Source organism: Nicotiana tomentosiformis, chromosome 7, assembly GCF_000390325.3.
Source record: "Nicotiana tomentosiformis chromosome 7, ASM39032v3, whole genome shotgun sequence".
Classification (NCBI taxonomy): domain Eukaryota; kingdom Viridiplantae; phylum Streptophyta; class Magnoliopsida; order Solanales; family Solanaceae; genus Nicotiana; species Nicotiana tomentosiformis.
In genome coordinates, this window is record NC_090818.1 from 12,919,699 (window position 1) to 12,941,502 (window position 21,804).

General features: G+C 30.9%; 1 long non-coding RNA gene and 3 other non-coding genes across 4 annotated transcripts; all 4 read right to left on the reverse strand.

Moving 5' to 3' along the window:
- Positions 1-5,557: 5,557 nt before the first annotated feature.
- Positions 5,558-7,476, reverse strand: LOC117281770 (uncharacterized). Its single transcript, XR_004512400.2, has 2 exons — positions 7,179-7,476; positions 5,558-6,628 (listed from the first exon to the last, which is right to left on the reverse strand). It is a non-coding gene; the product is annotated as an uncharacterized lncRNA (long non-coding RNA).
- LOC117281771 (small nucleolar RNA snoR77Y) lies at positions 6,840-6,925 on the reverse strand. The gene has a single exon (XR_004512401.1). It is a non-coding gene; the product is annotated as a small nucleolar RNA snoR77Y (small nucleolar RNA).
- Positions 6,968-7,123, reverse strand: LOC117281772 (small nucleolar RNA snoR2/U65). Its single transcript, XR_004512402.1, has one exon. It is a non-coding gene; the product is annotated as a small nucleolar RNA snoR2/U65 (small nucleolar RNA).
- LOC117281773 (small nucleolar RNA U49) lies at positions 7,302-7,366 on the reverse strand. Its single transcript, XR_004512403.1, has one exon. It is a non-coding gene; the product is annotated as a small nucleolar RNA U49 (small nucleolar RNA).
- Positions 7,477-21,804: the final 14,328 nt, after the last annotated feature.

Genomic DNA, 21,804 nt, shown 5'->3' on the forward strand with positions numbered 1-21,804 from the left:
TGGAACGCGCAGGCAGTTAGTTATGAATACCATGTTAATGCTTCTCCCGTGAGGGTCTCGCCGAATTTGTTTAACAAAATGGAAGATACTCGTTTCTTGGCGAGATCATTGCCTTTCACGGTGGTGACGTAGTGAGTCACATGGTCTTCGGGGTCGGTCGTACCATCATAAATTTTTTGATATGGCGGCATTTTAAAGGTCTTTGGTATGGCATGTGGGACGGCGTCATCACTATACGGCTGCTCGATGAACCGACCGACATCTCTCTTCAGCAAGAGCTTAGTGGCACTCGGTATCTTATCGACTCTTTCTCGGTGTTCTCTTATTTGGTCCCGAAGTGCTTTGTTCTCATTCTCTATTTCCTCCATCCTTTTCAGAATAGCTGGAGAGTGTCGTCACCTATACTACTAACGACATTGTGAGTAATACCTGTCGTTGGTGGTAATACGCTAGTCCATGCATTTTCTGTAGCCGTATCCCGAACGGGCTTATGGAAGACACTGGTTAGCGTGTCAGTTAGCCAAGCCTCAAGGAGCTTTTTTTACTGCCGGTGGCGTCTCCTCCACCGCGAATGTGGAGGCTCCCTTACCAATTGATGCTACAGTGATGAGGGATGACCCATCTCGCATGGGGGAGGCATTGGGCGTTGCGTCCTCGTCCACTACTTTAGAGCTCTCATTGATGATATTCATGAGGTTGGTTGGGAGGTTACTTATTATTCTCATTTTTTTTTCTCTGTTACCTGCCATATTAGATCTGTGCATACAAAGAAAAGGGATCTTGTTCTTGCTTTCTCCTTTTTTTACATTAGCGATCTGTTTTAGTTATAGATGTAGAGGAAACTAAAAATTTAACTAGCCCACAGACATCGCCAAATTATTTGACCAAAAAGTAACTTTCAGTTAAAACTATTATATTTATATAATAATGGGATAATAATAATATCTCTAAATATGGATCCTGAAAGTGTGGATAATGTGGGACACATCTAATGGGAGATTGACAATAACATGTTTTAGATATTCCAAAAAGTATGAGCAATAATAGAATAGAAACTAAAAATACATAACAATAAGTGGTATTTAAGTAAAATAGGAGTGGTTCACCATATAAAGAATGAACTAGATAATTGTTCCTCCTAACAATAATGAGTGACAAATAAATCCTAAAATTTTCGAACTGTTCTCGAATCTGATAGAAAAGTATGAAATATTATGAACAAGAGAATCTTTCCGAACAAGATGATTCTCTCTCTTTACTAGAGAGAGAATCTTTATGAGAAATCTATTCTTAGCAGGTCAATATTACATGCCCATTTTCCTTATCTTTTGTCCTCTTTATATGAGACACATCCCCAGAAAAGCTTAATAATATATGTGTAGAGAATATTCTTTAGAATATTTTCTCTATTATCTTATTCTAACAACTAGCCGTTACGATTCTTTAAGCGATCTTCCTCCTCGGCCATTATAAGAATCCCCCGGCCATAAGGTTCACCATTTTCTGATCAACCTCGACTGATTTTTCCTCAATACTTTATCGCCCTAAATGTTCCGCGGTAAATTTTGACCTATACAATATTGACATTAATAATTGAATAAAATGCCTATAAAAAACAAAACGTGTTTGATTAATAGTTTAAGCAAATCAAAAATGAAAAATTAAAAAATAATTTCCAAAAATATTTTCTTTCATAATAAACACACCCCAAAAGCTGATAATTATCATCTATCCATGTTTAGGAACCCTTGACTTGTCTCGGCAGCATGTTCCATGAAATGACGACAAGAGTCTCCTCAAGTTTATGTAGGAATGGGGCGGTGCAGGTTTTGTTTGAAACTGCAAAATTTCAACACGTCCCGCCTCACATATGATTTAAATCTGTATCCATCCGCCCCGCACTCCACCTACATTCACACGCCTGGAGTTTTTTCTGTCTCGGCAGGATGTGGTTTTTTTGGCAATAAAATTAGCCTAAAGAAATCATGAATGTTATCTCATATGTAATTGTTCTGTCATTAGTTCACTGCTGTATTTGTATTTTCAAGCAAATTTAAAATCTATGCCAAAACAGTCTTGGTTTTTGATTGATGTTTCATATTTAAGACTGCTCAAGAACATAATATTTAGCCTTTAGGTGTTCAAAAAGTTAAATTCCCAACCCGCAACCCGCAAAGCATGTTTTTTATTTTAAAATTGAACCCACTGAGCATCCGCAAACTTCCAAACTCGCCCCTCACCACTTAACCACAAATCTAATATCAATACCTTACAGACCATTTGCGAGTTGAATCCAAGTAGTAGTCCAAAGTTTCAGACAGATCTTTTATCCAATTGTTTTTTAAGAAAATACTACCAATTAATAGCAATTTAAATAAATATATGATCTGAAATATTTATTATGAAAGTCTTTATTCAAGTTGGTCAAATATGTTTTAGAAAAAGCATACGCTTCGCTATTATCGGGACTATTGGGATGGTTAAAATAAAATTTGGCTAAAGTATAATTTTGCTTTGGAGAAATCAAAATATCAGGAATACTTCTACAACTTACCCAAACAAAATCAAAATACATTGGGCGAACAAATTCAAACCATCGAAAATAAGTAGTTTATCCCTAGACTAATTTATCGGCCTAGGATATGGGATAAAATAATGCCAAGTCTATAGAAAATTTGTTTTTAGTGACGGTTTTATTTTGATTTTATTAAATGAAACGCGACAATTCGATCCAATAATTAACCGATGGAAATAGTTGGTTACCATGCAAAAGGGCATGGAAAATTGGATTACTTTTAATTCTTGATTAGGTGTTGAATACATTATGGCTGTCCAACGGGACGGGACGTCTCGTCCCGTCTCGGTCCCGTCCAGCATCATGTCCCGTCCCGTCCCGTCCTACTTAATTTTAAACGGGATGGCCCCATGTTAAACAGGATACGGGATGGGACAGGATGTCCATTTCGTCCCGTTTATCCCGTCCCATTTCGTCCCGTTTCGTCCCGTCCCGCCCGTCCCGTCTGTCTCGTCCCGCCCGTCCCGTCCCGTCCCGCGTCCCTTTTTTTTTAAATTATAGCCGTTGGGCAACGGCTATAATTGTAAAAATAGCCGTTCCCAACGGCCAAAAAGGCCATATTTGGCCCCCACTCCCACCAAAACATCCCCTACCCCCAAACTTTTAATATAATCCCTAAGTTTATTAAATTACACTTTGGCCCTATTTTCTACTATAAATACCCCAATCCTTCTTCATTTCTTCCCACAAAAATAAATTATTCTCTCTCAAATCCCTTTCATTCTATCTATATTATTCTCTTAATTTTCTCGCAATCAAGTGATAAGTTTTAAGTATTTGGACAAATATTTGGAGCAACTTTCAAGTTTCAAATTAATTTATCAAGTATTTGGAGCAATAGTTTGGGTAATTTCTTCAAGTTTCAATATTTAATCACGGTGCACTCGTTCCATCTCCTAATTTTAATATATATTTTTTGCGCATTATTTTAGTGCTTAATTTTTGTGTTTACTTTACGTGTTCTATTTTCGTATTTCATTTGTGTTTTTAATTTTTGTGTTAACTTTTTAAATTTAATTTCGTATTTAAATTATGGCACCTAAAAATGTATTTGGCGTATTTAAAAAAACTAGTAAAAAAAGTAGTAAAGGTGAAAGTAGTAGTAATCCTAATCCTAGCCCTTCTCCTATAATTAGAAAACATATAGATGAAATGACTCATGTTGATGAAACTTCATTTTCCCAACCCCCGCATGTTATAATATTAATTTCGGAGAACAACTAGATCATGAAACTTTACAAAGACAATTTGGCAAGGATATTTTTATTGAGGACGAAGAAAATGAGGATGAAGAAAATGAGGAAGAAGAATTAGATGAAATACCCACTAGTCCCGTAACACAAGCTCCAACTCAGAGTCAATCTCGATCTGGAGCTTTACCCTCTGTACCTCCTGTAAGGGGTAAGCCTAAGGGTGAACGTCCCAAAACATCACTTGTATGGAAATTTTTTAAACATGATAAACTCAATCAACATGCTACATGTGAAATATGTAAGCAACGATTTGTGCACACCAAAAGTGGTGGGACAGGGGGCTTATCTAGGCACTTAGGTAGGGAAACAAAGCTTTATGGATACAAGCTAAAATAGAAGCCGGACAAATACCGGATCCTAGCACTAGTACTAGCACTCCTAGTATATCTGGCGGGGGTTCTAATTTTTTACAACAACAGCTTGACCCTGCTTCTGATACGATTTTACTCCCATATAACAAAGATAGAGATCGTGAGAACTTAGCAAAAATGGTAGCTGTATGTGGCTTACCTTTTACCTTTCCTTCTCACCCTGCTTTTGTTCATTATATACAAGAAACTTATAATCCTTCTTTTCAAGGTTTTCCTAAGACTACAGTTAGAAATGATGTTTTTAAATTTCAAACCGAATATCTTCAGTATATTCGTTGTGTATTTTTTCACTTAGATTGTAAAGTGTCCATCACATCTGATATAGGTCGTAGTCCTAATGGTTGTGATTATTTAACTGTTACATATCATTGGGTTGATCATCACTTGAACATGCAAAAACGTATTATTGGTTATAAATTTGTTGATTAAAAACACACTGGAGCATATATTGCAACTACTGTTCTACAAATACTTGATTTTTATGGACTCATTGATAAAGTTTTAACTATCACCTTAGATAATGCTTCTGCTAACACAACTGCAGCAACTAGTTTAAGAAATAGATTTTGTCCAATTAATCCGGTAATTTTTTATGTTAGATGTGCATGCCATATTTTTAACTTGGTTGTAAAAGATGGTATTAATTTATTTTCTGAAGCTTGTAGTACAGTACAACATGCTTGCGGCTATATTTTTCGGGCTAATAAAGCGAGTAGAATTCGTGAATTTGCTCAACAATGTGCTAGTGCTAACCTTCCATATAGAAAAGTTCCAAAAGATGTTTGTACCAGGTGGAATTCTACTTATGATATGTTTAAAGTTGCTTATGATTATCGGGTGCCTATACAAAAGATATTTAATATGCATAATGGTATTCCCGCTGATCAAATTGTTGATTCTGATTGGGATCAGATTAAAGAGCTTACTAAATTTTTAGAAAATAATTTTTTGGTATATATTATCCTACTATTACACAAATATTATGGTATATTTGTGGAATTTCTGTTGTATTTGGTAAGTATAAAATTAATCCAACTTATGCACCGGCCATTAATGAAATGATTACAAAATTTAAAAAGTATTTTTTCCCTATTCCCTAAGTTTATTTAATTTCTACTATACTTAACCCATTACCCATCTTTAAAATTAAGAGGTGCAAACGGACTTGTTCGTAAAATCTATGAGAATTTAGCAATTCAAGAAAATGAACAACCATCTCTTGAAGAATGCCAAGTAAACATATATTCTTATGTTAGATCAATGTTTGATAAATATAAATCTATGGAAACAACAGGTGGTGAAACTGCTCCTTCTACTTCTAAGTCTAGAGTAGAAGTTCTATGGGAAGATATGGATGATATAACAGGTTTTGATTCCTCTATTGATGATGAACTTGATTCTTATCTTAATCAAAGATTGAAAAGTATTAAAGACGAAGAAGGCAACGAACAACTTTTGGCATGGTAGAGGGAGCGTGGCAAGGCTTTTCCAACACTTTCCATAATGACCCGAGATATCCTTGCTATTCAAGCATCATCAGTAGCATCGGAGAGTGCTTTTAGCGCGGCAAGATTTCAAATCGAAGATCATAGACATTCATTAGTAGAGGACAGCCTAGAGATTTCCGTATTATTCAGAGATTAGATTAATTCAGAAAGAAGAAATCTTGATTTTGAAAAATTAACCACTAGGGAAGAAGAAGAATACAATGAGATACTTAGCACCGGGAGCGATGACGGCATGGAACTCATGGAACATCAATTAACATTACCAATTCCAGAACAATATCCGAGAGAAATTATAGATAAGTTACAACGAAATTATATAGGAGCTTACAAATATTAGTATGATAATTTTTTATTGGCTACTAAGAGACCTAGTTCAAACAGAACCCTTCCTAGAAGGTGGAAGCATAAATTAGGTGCTCTACAAAAGAATTATATTTGTATGTGACATTTGAAAGTTCTATTAATAAAATAAAAGGCTCTAAGCGTTGAATTTATTTTATGAATTCTCTTACACTCGAAATTATATTAAATAAATTATAACTCTATTATATATTTATAATTGCTAGAATATTTTATTACAAGTCTTTTGTTTTAATATTTTATAATTCTTTACTTACTTTCCTATTTTTCGTTTAATTTTTAAATTTATTGAATAAGTCAAAAAACTAGATGTTGCAAACTTTAATAAGTCATTGACAAAAGAATATACGTTGTCAAACTCAATGCTTAAATAATTTTTTTTAAAATGGCACTTAAGGCCAGCGAACCCGTCCCGTTTGTTAGCGGGATGGGATGGACCTACCGTCCGTCCCGGAACGGACCTACCGTTTCATCCCGTTTGTCCCATCCCATTTCGTCCAGTCCCACCACCGTCCCGTCCCGTTGGACAGCCATAGAATACATCAAATGATGAAATCAAACCTGAAATTAAAATGGGAAAAATTAACCAATTTCTAAATAGTATTATCTGAAGTTAAAAAATAATACTGTGAAACTAAAATTGTATCTATACCAACGTTAAATATAAAAGGCTGAATTTTCTCGAAGATTGTGAGATTGGTAACGCGCTTAAAATACACTTTAGAACAATTAACATTTTAAAAAACGTAACTGAAAAGCTAAAGGTTAATAAACGAAGCCTCAGATAGTCGATCAGACATCAATGTAAATGTTCAGACGGTAATTCCATATATTTATAAATAAATTCCTCATTGGCTTCACTTCTCACCGAATAAATTTTTTAAAAACAAAAAAGAGATAGTATGTAATCGCACAAAACGGCTCCGTGTGAGGAATGAAAAATCCATCCACAGATTCCTATCAAAATGCGAAACATTAATAAAAACTTGTTATTGGTCCAATCATAGCATCGTCGGTCATTGCTTATTTTTGCTACCGTCGACGTGGCATCGGACCTTCTTTAATCAGTAATACACAAAAAAAACTTAAGAAAATTAGGTATGAAGAAAACCTCAGGGACCCGTTCCAAATCACACAAACAGCTTCAGTGCAGAATACCACAAAATCCAGACCATTGAACAGAGACTGGGTAGTAGCTGAGCAATGGTGGATGGGAAAATGAGTGGAAACTGCGGCTGCCGCTGCTGTTTAAAGTGTCATACGGCACTTCCTATTCTTGGGATGTCTTCCTCATCGGCGTAAATTAATAATTACAAAATTCAGAACTTGAAAAACCCTAGCAGTGATGTCAAAAACCCTAAGAATAAAATACGAAATGGAACGACAAGTAGAGAAAACTGTGGATGAATGAGACTAGAAAGGTGAATAGTAGTTTAAATAGACGAGTACATGTGTCTGAAGCCCTAATTCTGCGCCGTCCGCTTTTATGGGCCTCCTGTAGGAGCCAATTTGTTGGGCTCAGTATTCAATTTGTACATGTAGTCTTGGGTTAGACTATAAAAAGAAGAATTAACCCAAATAGCTGCTCACCCAATAACTTAAACTAAAAATAGTCGGTAGAGGTATAATATATGCATAATTTATGTATTATATATGCATAATTATGTATAATTAATGTATAATCTATGTATATGGCTAGAAAAAATAAACAATTAATATGGACAGCTATTTGTGTAAAGATCCCCTCGAAAAATTGGGATGGCAAATTGTATGCTCCATTTTACCAAACACTTTTAGTCGTTCTCAAAAAAGTAGCTGATAAAATATATACTTTTATTTATGTGAGTATTATATATAAAAATTATATGTATTTTATACACTTCTCAACTAGCGAATGTACTTAATATTTGCCGACCGGCCAATTTTGCCTTTTGCCCCAAGAATAGCCAGGAAATTGAAATCAATAGCCTTGAAAATTAATGGTCTTTACTTTTTGACTCACGCTTGCCCCATGTGTTAGCGTTTAAGGTCAAAAGTCAAAATTTTATCCCATGAGGCACTTGTTAAACTTAAAGTTCTGTCCTGGGGCAAGTGTGGTCAAAAGATCAATAGTAACATCAAAGTGTCCTATTTGTGCTAATCACCTAATAAAAGCCCACGAAACAAAAACAAAAGAGAAAATGAATGTGCAGAACTGCAGAGAACTTGATTTTTTAAGAGTTCAATAACCTAAATTAATTTGATGTTTGAATTCCTAAAACATGACTTCGTTTTACTAGTATTTGCAGAAAATTTTCTTTAATTAATTTTCATGCACAAAATGTAGCTTTAATAATTTAAAACTCAATGTATATTGTAATAAGAATTCACTAATATGCTTTGTCGAAGCTAATATAACACAACTTACAAAGTAATTGTACTAGTTTAAATTTCTTAAACACGAGAGAAAGTCTGCCTTTTATGTTTCTAAGAAGATGGTTAATATGAACTCTAAAAAGATAAAAGAAGTTTATGAGAGAGACATTTCTTTTTGTGTTTAGCCGTTATAAAATATTTTCAAATAGAACATTTTCCCTCAAATGAAGAAAAAATCAATTCCCTCTCTCATGGACATAAGTTATTTTTTCTCATGCTAATTCAGGATTTAATTTCAATTTAATTGATTCCGTTTTTATGTTCTCACCACTAAACTCATTGCACTTTGTAACAATGGATTTAGAATTTCATATTTGTCAAAAAAGTTACGATCTTTTCATATACATATCTATGTTCTATATATAATAAACTTAGTTCAAATGAACCTATAAACTCTACATTCGATTAGCTTTTGTTTCTTCTACGACTATATTAATATTTAATTTTATATCATCGTCAAATGATGTGGTGCAGCGGATGGAGTTGCTCTTCCCTTAATTTGAGCTCTCGGGTTTGAACTTTGGGTATGGAAAATACTTGGTAGGGAGCGCTTTCCCCCGAATGGGACTCTACGCGGCGTGAAATCGGATATAATCGGGTTCCAATACAGGTACCGAACACCGGGTGGAAAACTAAAAATAATAATTAATTTTATATCACTTGCTCCAACTTACGCTATGATATTATTATCAATCTTTAATACTTGAAATATTTACCAAACACTATCTAGTTTACTAATACTCCTATTAATATTTAATATATAATTTTTCAGAAAATAATTTTCACTCAAGACCAAATACCAATATTCCTATTATTTGCTAAACTTATTTTAATCAGGTCAGAATTTAATTAGTGGCAAAGTGCAAAGTCACCCAAATTTAAGAAGTTTCCGTGGGAGGGTAGTCACTCCCAATTTTGGCCCAACTAGTTTCTAATATTCTCTGAAGACTGTGGTCTACAATAAGAAAACTAGACTGTTAGTTATGATTTGAATATGACTGATAATGATATATGATCTGCAGAAGTCGTTATCCTAGTAAGCACTTGATTATATTATTAAAAGCCATTTTTCAGAATTCCTTAATAAATTTGACCTTGATATGGAAACTAATACAAGGGCCTAATAAGCAGCAAATGTCATGTATTCAAAGAAGTATAACTTGATATACCAAGCTCCTTCAATGAGTATCCTACGTACGGGTAATGGATAAAAAAAATAATTATCTATTCATATTATTCACTAAAAAATGGGTTAGTCAATGAAGTTTTTTTAAAAATGGGTCAAATATGGATAAGATCAATATTATCCACTAAGAAATGAATAGTCAATAGGTTTAACTTTTACATTCGCAAATATTCAAATTGGGGGTTCCTCAAGTTTGAAAGAATATGAATTCTTCAAAAATTGATCACATTCGAGAGATCATGGATAATATGGATATTCATATTATCCGCTATATTTTTCGCTAGTTAACCCATTTTCTATCCATATTAAAGATGGACCGGATAAGATATTTTATCTATTTTACATTAATCGTTTGCCACCCCTAATCCCACTAATTGTCTGTGTCACTATTTTATAGATTTTCTTTTCCGCAAAAGAGGAAGCCGACATATATAAAAAGAAAAAGACTTTAATATCTTATTATTTTGATTTCCTTGATCTTGAGTAAATTAGGTAATTTATTATTTAGTAAAATATAGTTATTGCTGATGAGAACCCTAAATTAATCATAAGAATATAGGTGCTATAATTTATGGGCTTATGATTGCGAGAAGAGAGAAAAAAAGACGCCCAATCACAATTCACGACTCATGTCTAACAACCATAAAATTATAGCTTTGCCAATATAATGTTTTTAATGGTTAGTCGCATTTAGCAAATTATGGAAATTTTTCAAATGCTCCTGGCCACTCTTATGTATTTGTTAGATTCCTCTACTTTTTGAAAAATTGTTTTTTTCACATGAATATAGTAAATGTAAATATACGAAAGTATAAGAGGTTCTTGAAATCCAAATCTTAAAACGCATTTTTGACTAATGATCCATATCATGAGAGAATGGCACTGGAAATAGAATAGGGAACGTAAGTCTAAAAGAATATTTAGGAATATAATTCTAATTAATACTAGTACATCCCGAAAGAGGAGTCTTGAAACAACGATAATGTTTGTTTAAGTATGATCTATAAGTCATGAGTTTGAGTCGTGACATGATGCGTGCATTACGGTAGATTGTCTACATCGCACTCTCTTGGGTGCAATCATTTCTCGTAATTTGCATGAATACGGAATAATTCGTACACCAAGTTACCTTTTTTTTCATCAGTACACCCCAATAAATTAAATATCTACATGAGGTAGGGTGTTATCCCTTAATTAGTGAATTGTCAAATTTGTGAGCTTAACGATTATGGATGTTAGATAAAATTAGTTTACTGAGTTCTGAAGTTATATATATTTAGTAAATATTTTTAATATAAATTCAAAATTATAATCAAAATTACTAAGTTATTACTCTACCTAACAAATCATTTTAATCAACAAGTCCTTACAAATAGAAAAAGCATACGAAGATATCGTGGGACAGGAAAACAAAAAAGATGGGAAGTTGGTAGTTTGTGGATCAAGAAAAAGCTCATGCATTATGGAATCATGTTTTTTTAAATAACAAATTATTTCTATATTTTAGTTACAAACTCTGACATAAATTGATTGGGCTTAGGTATAGGAAGTACTATATGCCATAACATGTGGGCATCTTCTTTAAATAGTACTTAATATATACTCCTCCTTATCAATGATTTGGTACCCTCTAAATTGTCTTATCCTCCTATTTTTATTATTTATAGCCTCTTATTCTTTGATTTAGATATAGATATTGGGCCCTACCCACATGATTTTCCTCCTCTCTAATACGTCCAAATCTTTAATGCGGGCCCCTTAACTGTATCACATAACCGATATTATTGAGGACCAAAATAATATTACTTGTAGGGTCGGGATGTGATTTGCAATTTCTCCGTAACAAGCGATAACATAAATATGTTTATAGTCGCGACTCATGTCATAGTTAATAAAGTTGAAATTTTCAGGAAAAAAATTAAATTAGGAGGGTGAACCTCCCGATAAACTGATCGTACCTCAAACTGACACAAATGAACAAATAAAGTATACTGGGGCGCTTGAGAGAACCATATCGAAGGAACTCGGCAAAATAATCTCGTAACTTACATGTGAATTTTTTTTTATCCATATTCGCTTTTATACTAAACTAGTTTTTAGTGTACGTGCGTTGCACGTGTCTATCATGTTAACCAATAAAAATATATACAAAAAGAATAAATTTATTTTGCATGTACCCCATACACTCCTATAATCTAGGTAAACCGATATGTATTTCAGCAATCTTCGTAGTCCGTCAGCCATGCACTCCCAATTTAATCTCTTTTTTTGAGTCTTATGTTTCTTTTCATCTCAAAGATTTTCATTTAACTCTAACTTATGCACCACATGAGAAAGTAGGAACACTTTAAAAGAATGGATTTTATATATATATATATATATATATATATATATATATATATATATATATATATATATATATATATATCAAAGTAAAAATATAACATTTCAAAATTTAACATGTAAATCGAAAAGTTTAAAAAAAGAAAAAGAAAAAGGAAAAAAGGATTCTACATTTTTGTTTGACAAAGTTGCCAAAAAATTATTCATAACAAAAGTAGTTAAGAGTTTTCTTTTAACGTATTGTTTTTTTTATTTATGATTTGATTTTTTCTTGAAATATATATTTTCTTTTAATTAACTTAAAATTTTAGGAATTGAAGACATTTTAGTTCCTTCTCTAAAAAGTACTTTTCTCATTTATTTATGGTAGGAATTTTAGGAATGTGTTTTTTACTTTTCTAAATCAAGGTCCTAAATAGGAAAGTAACTAAATGAGTATTTCTAAATATTAGGAAAGCAAAATTGAATGATTAATACTATATATAGGAAGATAATTAAATGACTATTTTGTCCAGTATGAACTCTATTTTAAAGGAGTAAAAAAGCCGAACGATTTTTCGCTAAGGACTTTCATGCTTTTAATATAATATAGATAGATAGGTATAGATATAGATAGAAAAGTTTAAAAAAAAGGAAAAAGGGATTCTACGTTTTTGTTTGACAAAGTTGCCGAAAAATTACCCATAACAAAAATAGTTAAGAGTTTCCTTTTAATGTATTGTCTTTCTCTATTTATGTGTAGGAAAAATTAGAATTTAAAATAATTTGATTTGTTCTTGAAATATATATTTTCTTTTAATTAACTTAAGATTTTAGGAACTGAAGAAATTTTAGTTCCTTCTCTAAAATGTACTTTTCTCATTTATTTATGGTAGAAATTTTAGGAATGTGTTTTTTTCACTTTTCTAAATCAAGGTCCTAAATAGGAAAGTAATTAAATGAGTATTTCTAAATATTAGGAAAGTAAATTGAATGATTAATACTATATATAGGAATATAATTAAATAACTATTTTGTCCAGTGCGAACTCTGTTTTAAAGGAGTAAAAAAGACGAACGACATTTCGCTAAGGATCTTCGTGCTTTTAATATAATTAATCTTAGGGTACGCGCGTTGCGCGTGTATCCTATACTAATAAGTATATAATTTTAAAGAAACACATAAATAATAATGTGCTTGAGTTATAAAATAAGAAAATAAAAAATATCAATTCATAAAAATGATGAATGTTGATTTTCAGCTGTAATCTTCATTTTATATTTATGGCGTTCAATATAATTTTTCTTTAATCGTAATGTCATGTTTATCATACATATGTAACCAAAATTAAATTCATGTTGGAATTCAAAGACAAAATTTTGAAATTTTTTTTGGTATCAAGAAGACATTTAAGAATAGCTTCATGCAATTCTTCTTGTTATGATAGTTATTGCTTGTTTTTTTTGTTTTTACAAATAAAAAAAATATTTTTACTTGCAAATATATGTTTTGAATAGGTAGTTATTCAAATTCAACTTTTTTGAGCTCGACAATTTAGAGGGACAATTTTAAGTCTTTAAAAATAAATATTTTTATAATTTTTATGGCATTTTTATAAATAATTTTATAATCTTTTCATCGATTTCTATATTTTTCGGCGTGGCTAGCTGGTATTTCAATTTAAATTATTACTATTGATTTAGTTCGATGACATTAAATTATTTGTTTAAGGTAGAATTAGTGTGGCAACAATTAGTTAAAGAGTATAGAGAAAAATTCTTGAAAAGATTATATAACATATCCAGTAATGGTTAAAGCCATGAAGAAATATAATATATATATATATATATATATATATATATTTACTATCTTTATGATTTCTTTCTTCATACGCGCGCGTGCGCGCTGTCTCTCTCACACACACATACTGGATAATAACTTGAACGTATGCTTATGAAAAAAAAGTATGTTGAAATAAAAGAGGAGAAAGAATGAATACGGGGGACACCAAACTGGGTCTTCTTCAAGTGCTCTTTAGCACGTGAAAAATAATTCAGGACTTTCAGTGCTCGCTTAACCTTTACTCTTATTTTTCTCTTTTTATTTCGTGAACTAGCTTATGAAGATTTGGCAGTGCAACTGTCATCTCTTATCCGACTTACGTAAATAAATTTTAACCAGCTAAAATAAATAATGTGTTTACTTAATAATGCTTGTTTTAAAAATCTTTTCATAAGAACATCAATTCAAATCACTAAATCATGATAAATAGTAGATTGAATTAAATATTTAAAGTTTTCTTGTTTGCGTAGGAATTAGAATAAAGGGTTATAGCTATTTCACACAATTCAAATAAGTAAATAATTTACATAAACAAAATTTTACTCATTGTTGTGTTACTTCAATATGCTTTGTTGTTTTAGGTCCAAAAGCTACTGCAACCTAAAATTGGAAGAAAGAAAGCACAAGAATTAGACAATACCAAATTAAGAACAGAAAAAGAGATGAAAAACACTAATAAGCAAACAAATATATCAAACTGTTGATATGGCAAAGTAAAAAGAAAAGAAAAAAATCCAAAACAAGTCCTTTTTTTTTTTCAAATTGAAGCAACAATCAACCATGAATTATGAATGCACCACAAAGTAAAAGATAAGAAAAATGGCTTTTAAAGATATAATAAATCATTAAGCATAACTAAAATTCAAGTTAATAAACACAAATTTGTCATAGTTCCTGTCTAAGAACGCTTAGTAAAATAAAACTATAAAATCGACAAAGTTTCTGTTGACTAATATCGTAATTAACTCCAAAGCCCTAATAGGAGGCTTAGCCGTAAATATAGTTTTTTATAACATACTTTAAATAAAAAAAGGAATTCTTATAAAGTAAAATCTTATTTGATTTTAAAGTGCTAAATTTAGGACTTTTTACCTAGTTCAAATAAGGAAAAATTTAGTAACCACAATTTTAGTTATTTTTAATATCCTAAAGATTAGGAAAAAATTATTAAATGACTATTTTGTCTGGTAAGAACTCTAATTTTAAAGTGTAAAAAAGGCGAACGACATTTCGCTAAGGACCTTCATGCTTTTAATATAGTATAGATATAATAATAAATATAATATAGAATAGATATAGATATAGATAGAAAAGTTAAAAAAGAAAAAAAGGGAAAAGGGATTCTACGTTTTTGTTCGACAAAGTTGTCGAAAAATGACCATAGCAAAAGTAAAGAGTTTCCTTTTAATGTATTGTCCTTTTCTATTTATATATAGAAAAAATTAGAATTTAAAATTATTTGATTCCTTCTTGAAATATATATTTTCTTTTCATTAACTTAAGAATTTAGGAACTGAAGACATTTTAGTTCCTTCTCTAAAACATACTTTTCTCATTTATTTATGGTAGGAATTTTAGGAATGCATTTTTCGCTTTTCTAAATCAAGGTTCTAAATAGGAAAGTAATTAAATAAATATTTCTAAATGTTAGGAAAATAAATTTAATGATTTATACTATATATAGGAAGATAATTAAATGACTATTTTGTCCAGTGTGAACTCTATTTTTAAGGGGTAAACAAGACGAACGACATTTCGCTAAGGACCTTCGGGATTTTAATATAATATAGATAGATATAGATTATACTCCCTCCGATCCATTTTAATTAATTTTTTAGTTTTTTTTTGTGGTTCATAATTTTTAATTTTTTCAAATATCAAGAAGGAATTAACGTCTTTTTTTTAAAGTTGTCATTGGAATAAAGAGCCTAGGAATATTTGTTATATTTTCAATGAAACTCATTAAGGTTAATATGGTCAATATCACTATTAATTAATGCTAAAAGATGTATTTTTTTAATACGTGTGAAAACATCCAAAAAATTTATTAAAGTGGAACGGAGGGAGTACTAGTTTTTTATGATCATGGATAGAAATAAAGATATAATGTTGAGTTGATTAGTACTTACTCCGGTCCATAATAAGTAATTTTTTGGTCTTTTTATTTTGTTCCAAAATAAATGTCATTTTACATAATTAAAAAAAATTAATTTTAATTTTTTAAAATTTATCCTTATATACATATCCTAATGTGTCAAGATAATAATTAATTAATGATAATTTAATAAATACATTTTTTTTAGGAGTTTGTATGTAAATACCGAAATTCGGTTGAATGTGAAAAACGACATACGCGTAGCGGCGGCTCTTATCCAATAAAATTACTTTTAGTAATAATTGGGTCCAAAATTTTCTGAACTTGGTGGAAATTGGAAATCTCACTGCTTTTTCACTTTTAGGAGTAGTAGTTTCTTTTGAGGTTCTCACGCGTTGTCTTTTTCACTTTTCTTTGTTAAAATATTATAAAGTTGTTATTGTCATGTAAGTTGTCCACTACTAGTTACTACATGTGCAAAACAAAAGTTGAATTTTGATCCCAGCAATGAGGTAGACAGTCTATTTTTAATTGATTTTATAGTTCAAATCGGTAATACATAGGTCATACGAAAATAATTTTATCGTTACTTTAAGATTTTTTTTCAAGTATTAAATCTAATAATTTAATAGTATCGGCATAAGTTTTTTATGCAATAAGCGTAAATAGGCGTGAGTTTAATTTCTAATTCTTTTATTTTTTTCATTCCTCGATCCTTCTATATAATAGAATTTTTTTAATAAGAAGTATGAGGTCAAGGTATAAAATATCTTACAAATATCTATTGACCATAGGTAAATTCATTCCTCGTTTCAAGTTTACTAATCTAAACGATGTTGTTGGAAGAAATGGAATTTTTTTCTTCACTGCTTAAGCAGTAGACAATTCTGAATTTTAGACAAGTTTGTAGTTGTGATCATTGATGTATTGCTAGATCTACCAATCTTTTTAATATTGACCGACAAAGTTCCTCTCAAAATTCTTATCACCCAAAGAATGGAAAACAAAATTTTCATAAGAATTTTTAAATACACGATTTAAAAAGAAGAAAATTCACCCACACTTGGTGTTTATATATGTCTTTTACATGTATTTTTAGAATTTATATTTTTTATCTCAATATATTCGTTAACCACTAATATTTTATGTGATTTGACGTAAACATCGACAGTCGGACGTAGAAAAAATTTTCTCTTCTTAAAAAATAAATGAATGTGAGGGGGAGGGAATGATGCAGGTTCGTTGGGACTTGAGAGAACATAAAATTATATATATATATATATATATATATAAAGCCTTTTCACGGCATGACATATGGAATTTTTGTTGAGAAAACTGAAATTTTGTGAAATATATTTCCTGAAAAATATTCAAAGAAGTAGGCAACTGTTGGTTCTAAAATTTTCAGAGACATATTCAATGCAAATAAAAAGGCATAATTAGCAGTATCAAACTTTATGCCAAAGTGACAATATTATATTCACACTCATACCATGAATTTGTACCTACCCCATTTCATGTGCACACAATTATTGCATCCGATATTTATTGGAAGTTTCCTTCTAATTACCTCCATAATTAACTACAGCCACACCAAAGAATGTTTGAAGATTTCAAGTTATTCTGACTTTAATGGTCTCATGTCTTTCCTAAACGCTAAATCCTAACCATGGTCAATGACTATATATTAAGTACTCATTAACTATTACATGAAAACGCGGTGTTACATGATATGTTGATCTCAAAATAAAAGTCACACTGATCTCTTCTTATTCTTTTTTTGGTCAAGCTAGCTCCTACTTCTCCTTCTCCATTAGAATAGGATCCTTTTCGATAAGACTCTTCGGGGCGGATGTACCGTTATAGGTACAGGTTTAGTTGAACCCATAACTTTCGACGCAGAGTAGAGATAAACTCATAAATTTAAGATTATAATAGGTTCAATGCTAAAAAATTAAAAGTTGAACCCATAAACTTTAAATCCTGGATCCGCCTCTGAAACTCTCGGTCACGCGAGCAGACTAACTATTAATTTCATCTTTGTATGTAATATCTCGAAAGCATATATATATATATATATATATATATATATATATATATATATATATATATATATATATATATATATATACCCCTTGGCGATGAACATTTTACATTAGCAAAAAAAAAACTTTAGTTCATAATATTTGTCACTTTACTCTTACTAATCCAAGAAGGCATATAGTTATTAATTACTCATTTAAGGAAGAGATGATGATAATTTAATTATATTTCATTAATGTTTTAAATAATTTTTTAATGGACGTGCAAAAATCTTAAATAACAGATAAGGGCCAGATGTAGTATATTAATTAGGACTTGAACAACCAACCATACGATATTGTAAAAATTTTAATATGTTCGATTTATTGTCACTAATTAATTTGTTCTTCCTAAAACTGATCTACTAAGTTCCACAATGTAATACTCCAATAAATATTTCCTAAAACGCCATCGCATACTATATACACAAATCTTAACTCAACATTCAATTCTATACACTGACACGTTAATGCTCAAAATAAAGCAGCAGTAATACTATTATACTACTACGAGCCCGTTTGGATAAACTGATTATAGATAGTTGATAACTTTGAAGTGCTGAATCTGATTTTTTAAATAAGCATTTATGTGTTTGGATAAATGTGCTGTAACTAATAATAAGTAATTGATGTGTTTGGTAGAAAAGTGCTGATAAGCTGTTATTTTGTTAAAATGACAAAAATATTCTTAAAAACTTTACAAAAGATTATAAATTAAAAAATTTCTTTGTAAAGAAAATGATGAACAACGAATATGGAATGAAGAGAAAGTTAGAAAATTTATTTTGGAAAAAATATTTTCTGAATTAAAAAATATTATTAAGGATAAACTAGTAAAAACTTTGGTCAAACTAAAACTGCTTATAAGCTAAAAAACCATAAGTTGGGGGTGACCAACTTATGACTGATTTTAGCTTATAAGCACTTGGCTTATAAGACTTTAGATATTTACCAAACGCGTAGATAATCCAAAATGTGCTTATAAGCTAGTTTGACAAACTTATAAACTTAACCAAACACCCTCTACTTCCTCCGTTCACTTTTAGTTGTCCATTTTTCACTTTATACTCTCTTTAAGAAAAAAAAAAATGAAGTAGGCACTTGACAATTTTACCCATAATAATGATAGCATTTCAAAAAATCTTGGGAAATAAGTTGGAGAATTAGTAGTTAATGATAAGGGTAAAACATGAAAAAAAATTGTCTTTCTCTTGATTTGCTAAGATGGACAAGTAAAAGTAAAAATATATTTTTAGTATAGTGAACAATTAAAAGTGAACTGAGGTAGTAATAATGAGTATTCTTTTAGGAGATTCGCGAGTACTCCTTAACAATTTTTACATGGCTTTGCTCATATTATTAAAGTCGATGTTTAACTATATTGGGATTTTCTCCAACGGTATCCATTATTACTTGAATCAACAACTCTACTCTTTACCTATAAAAAGTTTTCTCGCGCCGTGTGCAACATTACTCATCTAAGAATGATTTAATGCACATACATTTAATGGTTTTCTATTTTAACCATATTATTTAATCTCTTTCTTGCTAGTAAATAACCTCTTTACTTTTACAATGTGAATTTAAGTTCCGCATACAACTACCTTTCATATAACCTATTTGTGGGATTTTACTGGTTTTTTTTTTTTGTTGTTGTTGTTGTTTCGTGCTCGTAAATTAAAGTTTATTTTTTCGATTAACAAAATAAAGAGAGATACTAGATGGTTGAGAATTTCAACTTCTACAAATTTGTAGAGCCTTAGACGCCTTTTATATCACATTTTCGCTTTTTTTTTTTTGCTTATTATGTGCATATTTGTTAACCAAAGTGAGAAAGAAAAGGACAAGTAGAACTTTTGAAATTGGGATTATTTAGTCCTGACAGATTTTTCCAAGTAATATGTACTTATATGGCGAAATTTAAAAACAAAAAACTTAGAAGAACTTTCTTTTCACAAATTGTTTGCTGCTTTGTATCATGATTTTAATTAGAAGAAGGAAAAGAAAAGCATTTGAAGTTATGCTTAGACGTAAAATCGTACATATCTAAGTATAAGCAATATATATATTGATAATTTGACTGCTAAGATGGAATTATGCTATCCAAAGGGGACATTTTTATTGCTTGGTGGAATTGGGAAAAACGTAACAGAAGCTTAACAAATTTTTTTTTTTTGGGGGGGAGGGGGAGGGGGTTGATATATGGAAATACTATAAAATATGGATAGCACACCCCACCCCCACCCCATGCACAGGAAACACATCGATACTGTGCTTTCCTTTATGCTCACGTCTTTCCTAAATCGATCTCAACCTTATCTATTTCTGGAAAATTGGTTCCATACTCACTCCAACTGTCTTCCTTAATGTCAATACACCATATTTAAAAACTGGCACTCTTTTCGTAATGCGCATCATTTTGCAAACCATTAAAACTTTACATTTTTAATATATGACCAGAGGCGGATTCTTGATTCGAACTTTATAGGTTTGAATTTGAAATCTCATCATATTCCATGTAATAATATTCCTAACCTTGCTATTTGACTATGTTGCTCGCAGGAAAGGACCAATAGAGAAAACGTATGTAATGAGTCTTAAGGAATCGAAGTCCACTCTTTTTCTATCCGATGTTTGGTATTCGCTTTGAGATCTCATCGTTCGATATCGCGTCAGAAAGTTCCTCTTTGAAGGTAAAACCCTCTCTATCAAAAAAGATCACATTTCTAGGATTGATGCCCGAAATCTCTAAATAAGAATGAAAAGGTAGTTATAACCCCACCACACCCTTTAATAGTAATAAGAGTTCACACTAACACTTAAATCAATAACGTTAGTTAAAAATTCTCTGCTAGTTAAAAGAAAAAACAGCACAGTATAAGGGTCTGTTTGCTTCATTAGATAAGAAATATATAGTAATAATTTTGTGATAAAATATGGGATTTATTGAATCCCGTATTTGGTTGAATTTTTAACTTTTACACAATTTCTCATTGACCAAAATTATATCTATATTACTCGAGGGGCTGTTTGGTTTTCAATTTAATTTTTGTAATGGGGATTGTTTATGCGGTTAATAGGAATTTTGTGATTTAAGGGCACCTTTTTCCTTAAATGCTCTTATTAAGTATTACTAATGCAAGGATTAAAAAATAATACATAAATTCTTATACATTCATATTCCAAAATTAGTACAATATAACATTTGATATCCATAAAACAATGCATAACTTATGTAGACTGTAGAGTTTAATGCAAAGGTTGGATAGTATATTCGTTGGGCTAAACCAGTCCAAAAACACTCTTCACATGGTATAATAAAATAGCACGGGCTAACCAGTTTTAGGACATTGTAATTAAAAAATAGTCATCGTTTGCAAAGTCATTGAAATTTTTCGCTATTAATATACTGGAGATTGATGCACCTGAGTATGAACTTCCAACATATTATGCTGGACCAGTATATTATGCTGGAACTCCTGTATATTATGCTGAAAGTTCATATGTAAAAAATTTGAACTCCAGTGTATTATGCTGGAATATTTTCAGGATTTTCAACAGTGTTTTCATTCAGATTTATCTTTACATGAAAAGTGGCTAAATTTTGATTACTTTTGAAACTGTGGCTATTTTTCAATTGCCACTTGTAAATCTATCTATTTTTGAATTTCACACTATAATATTATCTGCTTGGGCCCAAGCATGTACAGTTTTTTCCCAAAAGACTTTATATCATTAAGAGATCATTATACCTTGTATATAGTTTTCAATCTTTTCAGCTACCAATGTTGGACTT